Source organism: Oncorhynchus keta, chromosome 1, assembly GCF_023373465.1.
Source record: "Oncorhynchus keta strain PuntledgeMale-10-30-2019 chromosome 1, Oket_V2, whole genome shotgun sequence".
In the NCBI taxonomy this organism is placed as follows: domain Eukaryota; kingdom Metazoa; phylum Chordata; class Actinopteri; order Salmoniformes; family Salmonidae; genus Oncorhynchus; species Oncorhynchus keta.
Window position 1 is genome coordinate 83,625,633 of NC_068421.1, and position 12,796 is coordinate 83,638,428.

Below are 12,796 nucleotides of genomic sequence, written 5' to 3' on the forward strand. Positions count from 1 at the left end.
GGAGTGATGGAAGTAGATCTGTATAGGGGAAGGTGACTATATACAGGTTCAGGGATACTGGAGTGATGGAAGTAGATGTGTATAGGGGTAAGGTGACTATATACAGGTTCAGGGATACTGGAGTGATGGAAGTAGATATGTATAGGGGTAAGGTGACTATATACAGGTTCAGGGATACTGGAGTGATAGAGGTAGATATATAGAGGGGTAAGGTGACTATATACAGGTTCAGGGATACTGGAGTGATAGAGGTAGATATATAGAGGGGTAAGGTGACTATATACAGGTTCGGGGATACTGAAGTGAAGGAAGTAGATATGTATAGGGTAAGGTGACTATATACAGGCTCAGGGATACTGGAGTGATAGAGGTAGATATGTATAGGGGTAAGGTGACTATATAGAGATTCAGGGATACTGGAGTGATGGAAGTAGATCTGTATACGGGTAAGGTGACTATATACAGGTTCAGGGATACTGGAGTGATGGTGGTAGATATGTATAGGGGTAAGCTGACTATATACAGGTTCAGGGATACTGGAGTGATAGAGGTAGATATGTATAGGGGTAAGGTGACTATATACAGATTCAGGGATACTGGAGTGATGGTGGTAGATATGTATAGGGGTAAGCTGACTATATACAGGTTCAGGGATACTGGAGTGATAGAGGTAGATATATAGAGGGGTAAGGTGACTATATACAGGTTCAGGGATACTGGAGTGATAGAGGTAGATATATAGAGGGGTAAGGTGACTATATACAGGTTCAGGGATACTGGAGTGATAGAGGTAGATATGTATAGGGGTAAGGTGACTATATACAGGTTCAGGGATACTGGAGTGATGAGGTAGATATATAGAGGGTAAGGTGACTATATACAGGTTCAGGGATACTGGAGTGATGGAGGTAGATGTGTATGGGGTAAGGTGACTATATACAGGTTCAGGGATACTGGAGTGATAGAGGTAGATATATAGAAGGGTAAGGTGGATAAGCATCAGGATATATGATAAATAGAGTAGCAGCAACATAAATGTGACTTGTTTCAGGAAACTAGCTGTATGTCGCACATCACTACTTCACAGGAGAGGCATGCTTCTGTCTATAATGTGAGCTGCTCAGTATGTGTTGATAGTCCTTTCTACCGAACCGTTTTTTAAAGATATAACGTTAGCCATCGAGAACTACAAAGGTTTTGCTACTTTTCTCAACATTGAGAACATTGATGCCCTGAGTTTAGCAGGCGCTATCGACAGATCAGTTGGAAAAAGTGATGGGCTACTTTCTGCACATGCACACAGTGTGAACAGCTTCTATCTCAAGGCCATCAGACTGTTAAACAGCCACGCTGCCAACACACTGTCATTGACACTGACCCAACTCCAGCCACTTTAATAATGGGAATTGATGGGAAATGATGTAAATATATCACTAGCCACTTTAAACAATGCTACCTTATATAATGTTACTTACCCTACATTATTCATCTCATATGCATACGTATATACTGTACTCTATATCATCGACTGCATCCTTATGTAATACATGTATCACTAGCCACTTTAACTATGCCACTTTGTTTACTTTGTCTACATACTCATCTCATATGTATATACTGTACTCGATACCATCTACTGTATGCTGCCCTGTACCATCACTCATTCATATATCCTTATGTACATATTCTTTATCCCCTTACACTGTGTATAAGACAGTAGTTTTGGAATTGTTAGTTCGATTACTTGTTGGTTATCACTGCATTGTCGGAACTAGAAGCACAAGCATTTCGCTACACTCGCATTAACATCTGCTAACCATGTGTGTGACAAATAAAATTTGATTTGATTTGATTTGATTTGAACCGGAGTGACTTGACACAATGCTGGCCAAGCAAGATGTAGCTACAGTCTGCTGTGAAGCGTTCCTCCATGTACAGTATATGGGTAGGAGTCTAGCTACATTTACAGATAGTGTACTTTTCTAATTTTGTCAGAAATGTGTTGTCATTGCATGTTTAAGAGTACTGTTCTCTATCTGCAAACATTAGCTTGCTGGCTCGCTAGCAGTTAAGTGTTAAGTGATCTGTGTAGTAATAATATTCAAATCAGAAACCAATTTGCATTGCTAGTTATAGCCTAATGTTAGCTAGGTAACATTGAACCTAGTTGGTTAACTATTTAGCTACCTGCAGATTCATACGACAGCTATGACAATGTTTGCATTGGTAGTAGTATGACTTGGGATTAGCCATCGGGAACTACAAAGGTTTTGCTAGTTAGCTGGCTAGCTAAACAAAAGGCTCCACTTCGCCAGATGATTACATGACCCATCAAGTTAGCCAGGTGTGTCTGTGGGTGATTACAGCCATCTATTGTATTTCATGAACATATGTACTGTACATGTCTAGACAATAGTGTCCCATCCACTTAGCTAAATGTGGCTGGGGGATGGTTATAGCACTTCCTTCACATGACCCATCTATTTAGACAAGTGTCGGGTAAGGGTCATCTCATAATTAATTAAAATATTTTTACCTGGACACTTTCTGTTGTTGTAACAATTTAACAATTTAACAATTTCATTCTACAGTTTAAACCTCTTGTATCCTGTGCATGTGACCATACACTTTATTTCACATAGAGTGTGTTTATCAGAGACGGTAATGTGAAGAACAACATGACCAAAGTCAGGCTAGGATAAAGACCAAGGACTAGATAGTGTGTTTATCAGAGACGGTAATGTGAAGAACAACATGACCAAAGTCAGGCTAGGATAAAGGCCAAGGACTAGATAGTGTGTTTATCAGAGACGGCAATGTGAAGAACAACATGACCAAAGTCAGGCTAGGATAAAGACCAAGGACTAGATAGTGTGTTTATCAGAGACGGTAATGTGAAGAACAACATGACCAAAGTCAGGCTAGGATAAAGACCAAGGACTAGATAGTGTGTTTATCAGAGACGGCAATGTGAAGAACAACATGACCAAAGTCAGGCTAGGATAAAGACCAAGGACTAGATAGTGTGTTTATCAGAGACGGCAATGTGAAGAACAACATGACCAAAGTCAGGCTAGGATAAAGACCAAGGACTAGATAGTGTGTTTATCAGAGACGGTAATGTGAAGAACAACATGACCAAAGTCAGGCTAGGATAAAGACCAAGGACTAGATAGTGTGTTTATCAGAGACGGTAATGTGAAGAACAACATGACCAAAGTCAGGCTAGGATAAAGACCAAGGACTAGATAGTGTGTTTTCACCTGGAGGTTTTCCTTATTGTAGGCTACTACTTTTACCACTTTTAGTCTTGAAATCTTTGGTTGTTTACTGAACTACTCACTCTGTTTAGCACATGGCCTCACATGTGAATCCTAAAAGATATGGGTGGGACTAAGCCTTAAGAGGGTGTGAACGATGCTGAATGGGTGGAGACAAAGAAGAGCTCTCCACTAGCTGTACAAAAACATTCATGGGCCATTTTCTCAAAAGTGGGGTTACAAGTTTAGCAACTTTCAAAGCAGAATTACTTTCCAATTGTTCCTCAAATGTAGCTCTGATTCTCTACTTTTATCCAATGTAAAACAAAAAAACATATCAAATGTAAGACCTAAATGAAGTTTACATACACTTAGGTTGGAGTCATAAAACTCATTTTTCAACCGCTCCACAAACTTCTTGTTAACAAACTATAGTTTTGGCAAGTCAGTTAGGACATCTACTTTGTGCATAACACAAGTAAATGTTTACAGACAGATTATTTCACTTATAATTCACTGTATCACAATTCCAGTAGGTCAGAAGTTTACACACACTAAGTTGACTGTGCCTTTAAACAGCTTGGAAAAATCCAGAAAATAATGTAATGGCTTTAGAGGCTTTTGATAGGCTAATTGACGTCATTTGAGTCAATTGGAGGTGAACCTGAAGATGTATTTCAAGGCCTACCTTCAAACTCAGTGCCTCTTTGCTTGACATCATGAGAAAATCAAAATAAATCAGCCAAGACCTCAGAAAAAATATTGCAGACCTCCACAAGTCTGATTCATCCTTGGAAGCTATTTCCAAACGTCTGAAGGTACCCCGTTCATCTGTGCAAACAATAGTACGCAAGTATAAACACCATGGGACCATGCAGCTGTCATACCGCTCAGGAAGGAGACGCGTTCTTTGGTGTGAAAAGTGCATATCAATCCCAGAACAACAGCAAAGGAGCCTTGTGAAGATGCTGGAGGAAACAGGTACAAAAGTATCTATATCCACAGTCAAACGAGTCCAATATCGACATAACCTGAAAGGCCACTCAGCAAGGAAGAAGCAACTGCTCCAAAACCGACATAAAAATGTCAGAATACGGTTTAAAACTGCACATGGGGACAAAGATTGTACTTTTTGGAGAAATGTCCTCTGATGTGATGAAACAAAAATAGAACTGTTGGCCATAATGACCATTGTTATGTTTGGAGGAAAAGGGGGAGGCTTGCAAGCCGAAGAACACCATCCTAACCGTGAAGCACGGGGGTGATAGCATCATGTTGTCGGGGTGCTTTGCTGCAGGAGGGACTGGTGCACTTCACAAAATAGATGACATCATGAGGTAGGAAAATTATATGGATATATTGAAGCAACATCTCAAGACATCAGTCAGGAAGTTAAAGCTTGGTCGCAAATGGTTCTTCCAAATGGACAATGACCCCAAGCATACTTCCAAAGTTGTGGCAAAATGGCTTAAGGACAACAAAGTCAAGGTATTGGAGTGGCCATCACAAAGCCCTGACCTCAATCCTATAAAACATTTGTGGGCAGAACTGAAAAGGTGTGTGCGAGGCCTACGAACTTGACTCAGTTACAGCAGCTCTATCAGGAGGAATGGGCCAAAATTCACCCTACTTATTGTGGGAAGCTTGAGGAAGGCTACCCAAAACGGTTGACCCGAGTTAAACAATTTAAAGGCAATGCTACCAAATACTAAATGAGTATATGTAAACTTCAAATCCCACTGGGAATATGATGAAATAAATAAAAATTGAAATAAATCATTCTCTCCACTATTATTCTGACATTTCACATTATTAAAATAAAGTGGTGATGCTCGCTGATCTCATTTTTACAAGGCTTAATAGTCAGAAATTGTGAAAAACTGAGTTTAAATGTATTTAGCTAAGGTGTATGTAAACTTCCAACTTCAACTGTATGTGAGTGGTTGTGTGTAGAGTCAGTATGATTGTGTGTGCATGTTATGTGTGTGTTGGAATGTCAGTGTCCGTTAGTGTGTAGAGTACCTGTGAGTGTGCATAGAATAAAAATCAAATACAAGGATCACCTCAGATAGTCCGTGTAGCCATTCTGTCAGCTACTTAGCAGTATTATGGCTTGGGGATAGAAGCTGATCAAGAGCCTGTTGGTATCAGACTTGACGCACCGGTAGCGCTTGCCATGCGGAAACAGTGAGAACTGTCTGTGGCTTGGGTGGCTGGAGTCTTTAACGATTTGTACTGGGCTATCCGCACCACCCTCTGTAGCGCCATGTGATCAGGGCGGTGCTGTTGCCATACCAAGCAGTGATGCAGCCAGTCAAGATGCTCTCAATGGTACAGATGTAGAACAATTTGAGGATTTGACCTTTTCAACTTCCTGAGGGGGAGCAGATGCTGTCGCGTGTTTATGGACAAGTCCTTAGTGACACTGAGGAACTTGAAGCCCTCAGCCACCTGTAGTCCACAATCAGCTCCCTGGTATTACTGACGTTAAGGGAGAGGTTGTTGTCATTGACCTCCTCCCTGTAGGCTGTCTGATCGTCACCAGGGATCAGCCCTACCACCGTTGTGTCGTCAGCAAACTTGATGATGGTGTTGGGGTCGTGAGGGAACAGGGAGTACAGGAGGGGACTAAGTACACACCCCTGTGGGGCCCCTTTGTTGAGGGTCAGCGTGGCGGAGGTGATGTTGCCTACCCTCACCACCTGGGGTCACCCCATCAGGAAGTCCAGGATCCAGTTGCAGAGGGAGGTGTTCAGTCCTAGGGACCTAAGCTTGGTGATGAGCTTGGAAGGGACAATCTTGTTGAACGCAGAGCTGTATGTAGTCAGTTAACAGCAATCTCACATACTGTAAGTAGTCATTGTGGTAGAGATCGTAGGGGAGATCATGGCTGGGTCTTCCTTTGTAATCCGTAATGGACTGTAAACCCCTGCCACATGCGGCGTGCGGCAGAGCCTGTGTGATATGAATCCAACTTGTTCCTATATTGTTCTTATGCTGGTTTGATGACTCTGCGGAGGTCGTGGCGGGACATCTTGTACTTGTTTCTGTCCTCAGCTGTAGCCCTATGTACGGTAGCCCTATCTATCTCTCTCTCTCTAAATCTCTTTCTGTCTCTCTCTTGCTTTCTCTCACTGTGTGTGTCTTAACTGATTCTCTCTCCACTACATCTATCCTCCCCACTGTGTTCTCTGTTACGACAGCCCCTCAGCAGAACGGTGAGTAGTCTTTATGATAGGATTGTGAATACACTTTACAGGGCATGCTGCTGAATACTCTTTATAGGGTAAAAGTGTTGTGTGAACTTGGAGCCTGTCAGTACCTGATTAGGAAATGTACAAGGGAACATAAGTATTTCAGAGACAGAGAGATATAGAGACCACTTTGGCTAAGCAGGAGGGCATCACAGAGGCTTTGCTGGATGGATTCCACAGTTCTTATCTAATTTATCTTAGTCTTCATTAACTCAGGGGCTATAGCTGTGTTCAACTGTCTTCAACTGTCAGTTTCTAGTCTGGCTGTCTATCGTTTCCTTACCTGTCTCTCTCCAATGAGTGGGAGACTTCGTTTAAGAGACACTAATGCAAAATGTTACGAGCGAGCCAGGAGTCGAACCTAGAATCTTCTGATCTGTAGTCATAAACGTTATCCATTGCGCAAATGACCCACTATGGAGATATATAATTTCTGCTGTTGCTGCCATTGTGGCCAAAAGCTCACACCCTCAGGCTAGTGGAGAAGAGGGGAATCAGACTTTCAAACATGACTGACACACATCCATTTTTGCTGGGTGAAACAACATATTCTCTCTCTCTCTCTCTCTCTCTCTCTCTCTCTCTCTCTCTCTCTCTCTCTCTCTCTCTCTCTCTCTCTCTCTCTCTCTCTCTCTCTCTCTCGCTCTCTCTCTCTCTCTCTCTCTGTCTGTCTCTCTGTCTGTCTCTGTCTGTCTCTGTCTGTCCCCTAAGGGTAACTTTAGCCTACCTCATTACCTCCCTCCCTGATGAAAACAGGACCTGACGGCAAATTCCTTGTTGTTTTACAACCCTCTCTCCTAATAGGTGATTATCCAGCTGGCTTAAATAAAGCCTCTGTCATTTTCACCTCCTCCCCTCGCCTCTCATCTCCTCTCCTCCTCTCCTCTCTTCCCCAATGCCTGCCTGTGCACAAGCCCAACATAGGAGAGCTTAAACACTCTGACACACAGTCTTACTATTAATCGCTAGCTTAAGTTCTTTCTAGCTTGTCGACATAAAAAATGTCACAGACGTTTTAATCACAACACACAACTATTCCAGCACGGTGTTCTCTACATCTGGAGGAAGACATTATTTATAATGAAAACAATATGCCTTGAGAGATAGAATAGACAGTGTCTCAAATGGCACCCTGCTTTTGAAAAGTAGTGCACTAAATAGGGAATATGGTGCAATTTGGGACACAACCCTAGAGAAGCCTGCAGAGGGCCACAACCCAACAAAAACACTACAGCAGACATCTGGATTTATTACATCAACTTCTTCTCTAATGAATTACCTCAACCTCATCCTCCTCTAATGAGTCATCAAGTCTGAATGTCTAATACTGCCTTGGCACCGCAATGCAGTGACACAAACACGACCCAAACACATAGGACTACAATTACAATCATTACTACAACAATGGCTCTCTATGTACTGCACATACATGTATAAGAGTTGCTGTAAGTGTCCATGTGTTTTTAGATTGAAATGCTCTCTTTCAACAATATATACACAGCAAATCAACTTCCTGACCTCTTTGCTTTCCTCTTACAGGTTAATATAAGGACCCAACAACCCTAATGGAGGGCTGAAGATGTTCAGGTATCAGTGATGTCATGTGAAGTCCGGAACCAATACACTCAGTCAGTCAGGAAAGCAAAGGCCAGCTTGATCAAGCAGAAATTTGTATCCTGTAGCTCTAACTCCAAAAAGTTATGGGACACTGTAAAGTCCATGGAGAACAAGAGCACCTCCTCCCAGCTGCCCACTGCACTGAGGCTGGGTAACACGGTCACCACCGATAAATCCATGATTATCGAAAACTTCAACAAGCATTTCTCAATGGCTGGCCATGCCTTCCTCCTGGCTACTCCAACCTCGGCCAACAGCTCTGCCACACCCGCAGCTACTCGCCCAAGCCTCCCCAGCTTCTCCTTTACCCAAATTCAGGTAGCAGATGTTCTGAAAGAGCTGCAAAACCTGGGCCCATACAAATCAGCTGGGCTTGACAATCTGGACCCTCTATTTCTGAAACTGTCCGCCACCATTGTCGCAACCCCTATTACCAGCCTGTTCAACCTCTCCTTCATATCATCTGAGATTCCCAAGGATTGGAAAGCTGCCACGGTCATCCCCCTCTTCAAAGGGAGAGACACCCTGGACCCAAACTGTTACAGACCTATATCCATCCTGCCCTGCCTAGCTAAGGTCTTCGAAAGCCAAGTCAACAAACAGATCACTGACCATCTCGAATCCCACCATACATTCTCCGAGCCGGTCACGGGTGCACCTCAGCCCCGCTCAAGGTACTAAACGATATCATAACCGCCATCGATAAAAGACAGTACTGTGCAGCCGTCTTCATCGACCTGGCCAAGGCTTTCGACTCTGTCAATCACCATATTCTTATCGCCTCGGTTTTTCTAATGACTGCCTTGCCTGGTTCACCAACTACTTTGCAGACAGAGTTCAGTGTGTCAAATCGAAGGGCATGTTGTCCGGTCCTCTGGCAGTCTCTATGGGGGTGCCACAGGGTTCAATTCTCGGGCCGACTCTTTTCTCGGTATATATCAATGATGTTGCTCTTGCTGCGGGCGATTCCCTGATCCACCTCTACGCAGACGACACCATTCTATATACTTCCGGCCCGTCCTTGGACACTGTGCTATCTAACCTCCAAACGAGCTTCAATGCCATACAACACTCCTTTCGTAGCCTCCAACTGCTCTTAAACGCTAGTAAAACCAAATGCATGCTTTTCAACCGTTCGCTGCCTGCACCCGCACGCCCAACTAGCATCACGACCCTGGATGGTTCCAACCTAGAATATGTAGACATCTATAAGTACCTACGTGTCTGGCTAGACCGCAAACTCTCCTTCCAGACTCATATCAAACATCTCCAATCCAAAATCAAATCTAGAGTCGGCTTTCTATTTCGCATCAAAGCCTCCTTCACTCACGCCGCAAAACTTACACTAGTAAAACTGACTATCCTACCGATCCTCGACTTCGCCGATGTCATCTACAAAATAGCTTCCAATACTCTACTCAGCAAACATCCAGTTTATCACAGTGCCATCCGTTTTGTTACTAAAGCACCTTATACCACCCACCACTGCGACCTGGACTATATCTGTGTTTTAGGGAGCGTTTGACAGTGATGAGAGGTGGTTGTTTGATCGCAGACCCATACAATAGAAGATTGATACCGGTTGTTGAAGACTATTTCTTGCAAGGGCTGACCAGAGAGCATCTAGCATTGACAAATCTAGCCTCTAAGTCCAGAGAGCCATCTATGATGATGATGTCCTATTGGACCCCAGCCCATCGTGCCGATGTTGATGACAGACATGCATCGTGATGAGCTAAGCCCCCTGCTTGTGAAGGACTATCTGTCTGCTGTACACACACACACACACACACACACACACACACACACACACACTGTCACCTAAATTGCAAACACACACATATACAGAACCAGACACAAGCATGCACACACACACACACAAAGCATGCACACACACACACACACACACACACACACACACACACACACACACACACACACACACACACACACACACACACACACACACACACACACACACACACACACACACACACACACACACACACACACACGCGCACACACACACACACACAGACCGTGGCAAGCTAACCGTCTCCTCCTATTGTTCCAGAAGACATCTAGCCAATAAAAACACAACCTCATCCCTTCAGACCGACCTGAGAAATGGATGCATCGCATGCATCTACCCACACAGGACAGTCAGTTGTGTAAAAGATGAGATCAACTACAAAATACAGTTAATATGATTGGTTCGTTCAAATGTAATAATAAAAAGCAGGGGCCAGTCCAAACTCAATTCACGTTCTTGAATTTCACTATTGTTTCACTTTACATGTATTGAACCGAAGGGTGAATTCAGTTTGGAATGGATAACAGGCTATAAGCCTGGCCTTGGAGTATCCTAGGCAGGAATAGCATGTCTCCAGCAGGTTAAGCTAGTGAACTTGTCACATTACAGTTTTAGATGGCACACCGAAGAGCACAAAGGGACCATTGAGCCCTGGTCTGTTAATGGACTGTAATAAAGAGAAGTTGGAGCTGAAAGGGAGAGCACAACCCAGGGCCAAAGGCCTCATAAAAATATGACATCCGATAGTTCCAAATAAAATTGCTCACTGCATCCAGCGGGCAGGCGGGTCCTTTTTTACATTTCTAATGAGTCACCCTAGGCAAGCACCGACGGGTGTAGATTAGGAGGTTACCCTAGGCAAGCACCGACGGGTGTAGATTAGGAGGTTACCCTAGGCAAGCACTGACGGGTGTAGATTAAGAGGTTACTCTGGGCAAGCACCGATGGGTGTAGATTAGGAGGTTACTCTGGGCAAGCACAGACGGGTGTAGATTAGGAGGTTACTCTGGGCAAGCACAGACGGGTGTAGATTAGGAGGTTACTCTGGGCAAGCACAGACGGGTGTAGATTAGGAGGTTACTCTGGGCAAGCACCGACGGGTGTAGATTAGGAGGTTACTCTGGGCAAGCACCGACGGGTGTAGATTAGGAGGTTACTCTGGGCAAGCACAGACGGGTGTAGATTAGGAGGTTACTCGGGGCAAGCACAGACGGGTGTAGATTAGGAGGTTACTCTGGGCAAGCACCGACGGGTGTAGATTAGGAGGTTACTCTGGGCAAGCACCGACAGGGTGTAGATTAGGAGGTTACTCTGGGCAAGCACAGACGGTTGTAGATTAGGAGGTTACTCTGGGCAAGCACAGACGGGTGTAGATTAGGAGGTTACTCTGGGCAAGCACAGGCGGGTGTAGAGGAGGAGGATGGTGATGACCTCGACGACTTCTTCCCACAGAGTGGCGACGACGACAAATTCTGGCCTGTGTTCTGTGCACTCCACACACACCTCGTTTAACATTCGAACTACAGTGTACTGTCGTCAGGGGGGACCAAGAGTCATACACATGCACAAGCGTGCTCAGTACTGCACACATGCACGCGCTCACACACACAATGTGGCTGTCTAAATCACAGGCAGTCTCCCTCTAACTACAACCACCTCAGATTGTTATGGGAAAATATACAGTTATGCAACTGAAATGAAAATACATTAAAAGGAATCACAGTCTTCAGTCCAGCAGCACATATCTGATGTTTGCTTTCATTAGGTTAGGGCGTACCACTTCAAATGGCAGGAGGGGGTGGAGGGTTATCATGTGCCCCATTATGTTTACCATAAACCCCCCCTCTCTGAGAGAGAGGTTCTGAGGCAGAGGTGAGACCCTTCTCCAAAGCTCCATCTAAATTGTTCCCAGATTCTCTGCTGGGTTCTAAGCCAAAAAGCAATTGCGTGGTGCTGGACCGAGCCTTCCTTTGCTGTTTAGTGGGCCCGCCGTTCTGCTTTGTTCTGCTTCTCCACGTTTCGCTCTGCGCCAAGTCCTGACGAAAGTAAAAGAACAACGAAGCAGCATGGAACTTAATCTAATAGGATGAAGATGGACCCAGTGAGGTCATCATCCAGGCACAGGAGAGGGTCCGTGCAATCCGGGATCCTTGGGACGTCCCTACCCCCATTGAAGTTCAAAGTTAAAATAGTTAAGGTTAGGGTAAGGGTAGGGGTTAAGGTTAGGGTTATGGTTTACGGTAGGGATGTCTCAAGGATCCCGCATAACATTGAGCCAGGAGAGAGGGCCAAGCCCAGTCATCATTCACCGTCCGTCAGTCACACGGTGTAGTGGCTGAGGGTTCAACACCAAGCCATGTTTCCTCTGGGCTATGGACAGAACCACAGATGATCCATTATATTGACCAGATACTCAAGTGGCCGGTCTAAGAATGAAAAGACATTTCATAAATAATTCAAGGCAGTCAGGAGAAGGCAAGATCAAGTGGGACCATTCTAGCCAATGACAGGGCAGATACTCATGTGAACAACAGGCACAACTACAATATAAAGTGTTGTTTTCTCAAAGTCGCCAGGATGTGACATGTCCTACTGGGGGCGGCAGGGTAGCCTAGTGGTTAGAGCATTGGACTAGTAACTGAAAGGTTGCAAGTTCGAATCCCCGAGCTGACAAGGCACAAATCTGTTGTTCTGCCCCTGAACAGGCAGTTAACCCTCTGTTCCTAGGACGTCATTGAAAATAAGAATTTGTTCTTAACTGACTTGCCTAGTAAAATAAAAAATAAATAAAAACTTATAAGTACACTCATAACAACCTAATCATTCCGAAACTTTTATTCCATCAAATAAGC

General features: G+C 44.2%; 1 protein-coding gene across 1 annotated transcript in view; it reads right to left on the reverse strand.

Moving 5' to 3' along the window:
- ror1 (receptor tyrosine kinase-like orphan receptor 1) overlaps window positions 1-12,796 on the reverse strand; it is a 311,272-nt gene that overhangs the window by 203,757 nt on the left and 94,719 nt on the right. The gene's annotated exons all lie outside the window — the stretch shown is intronic.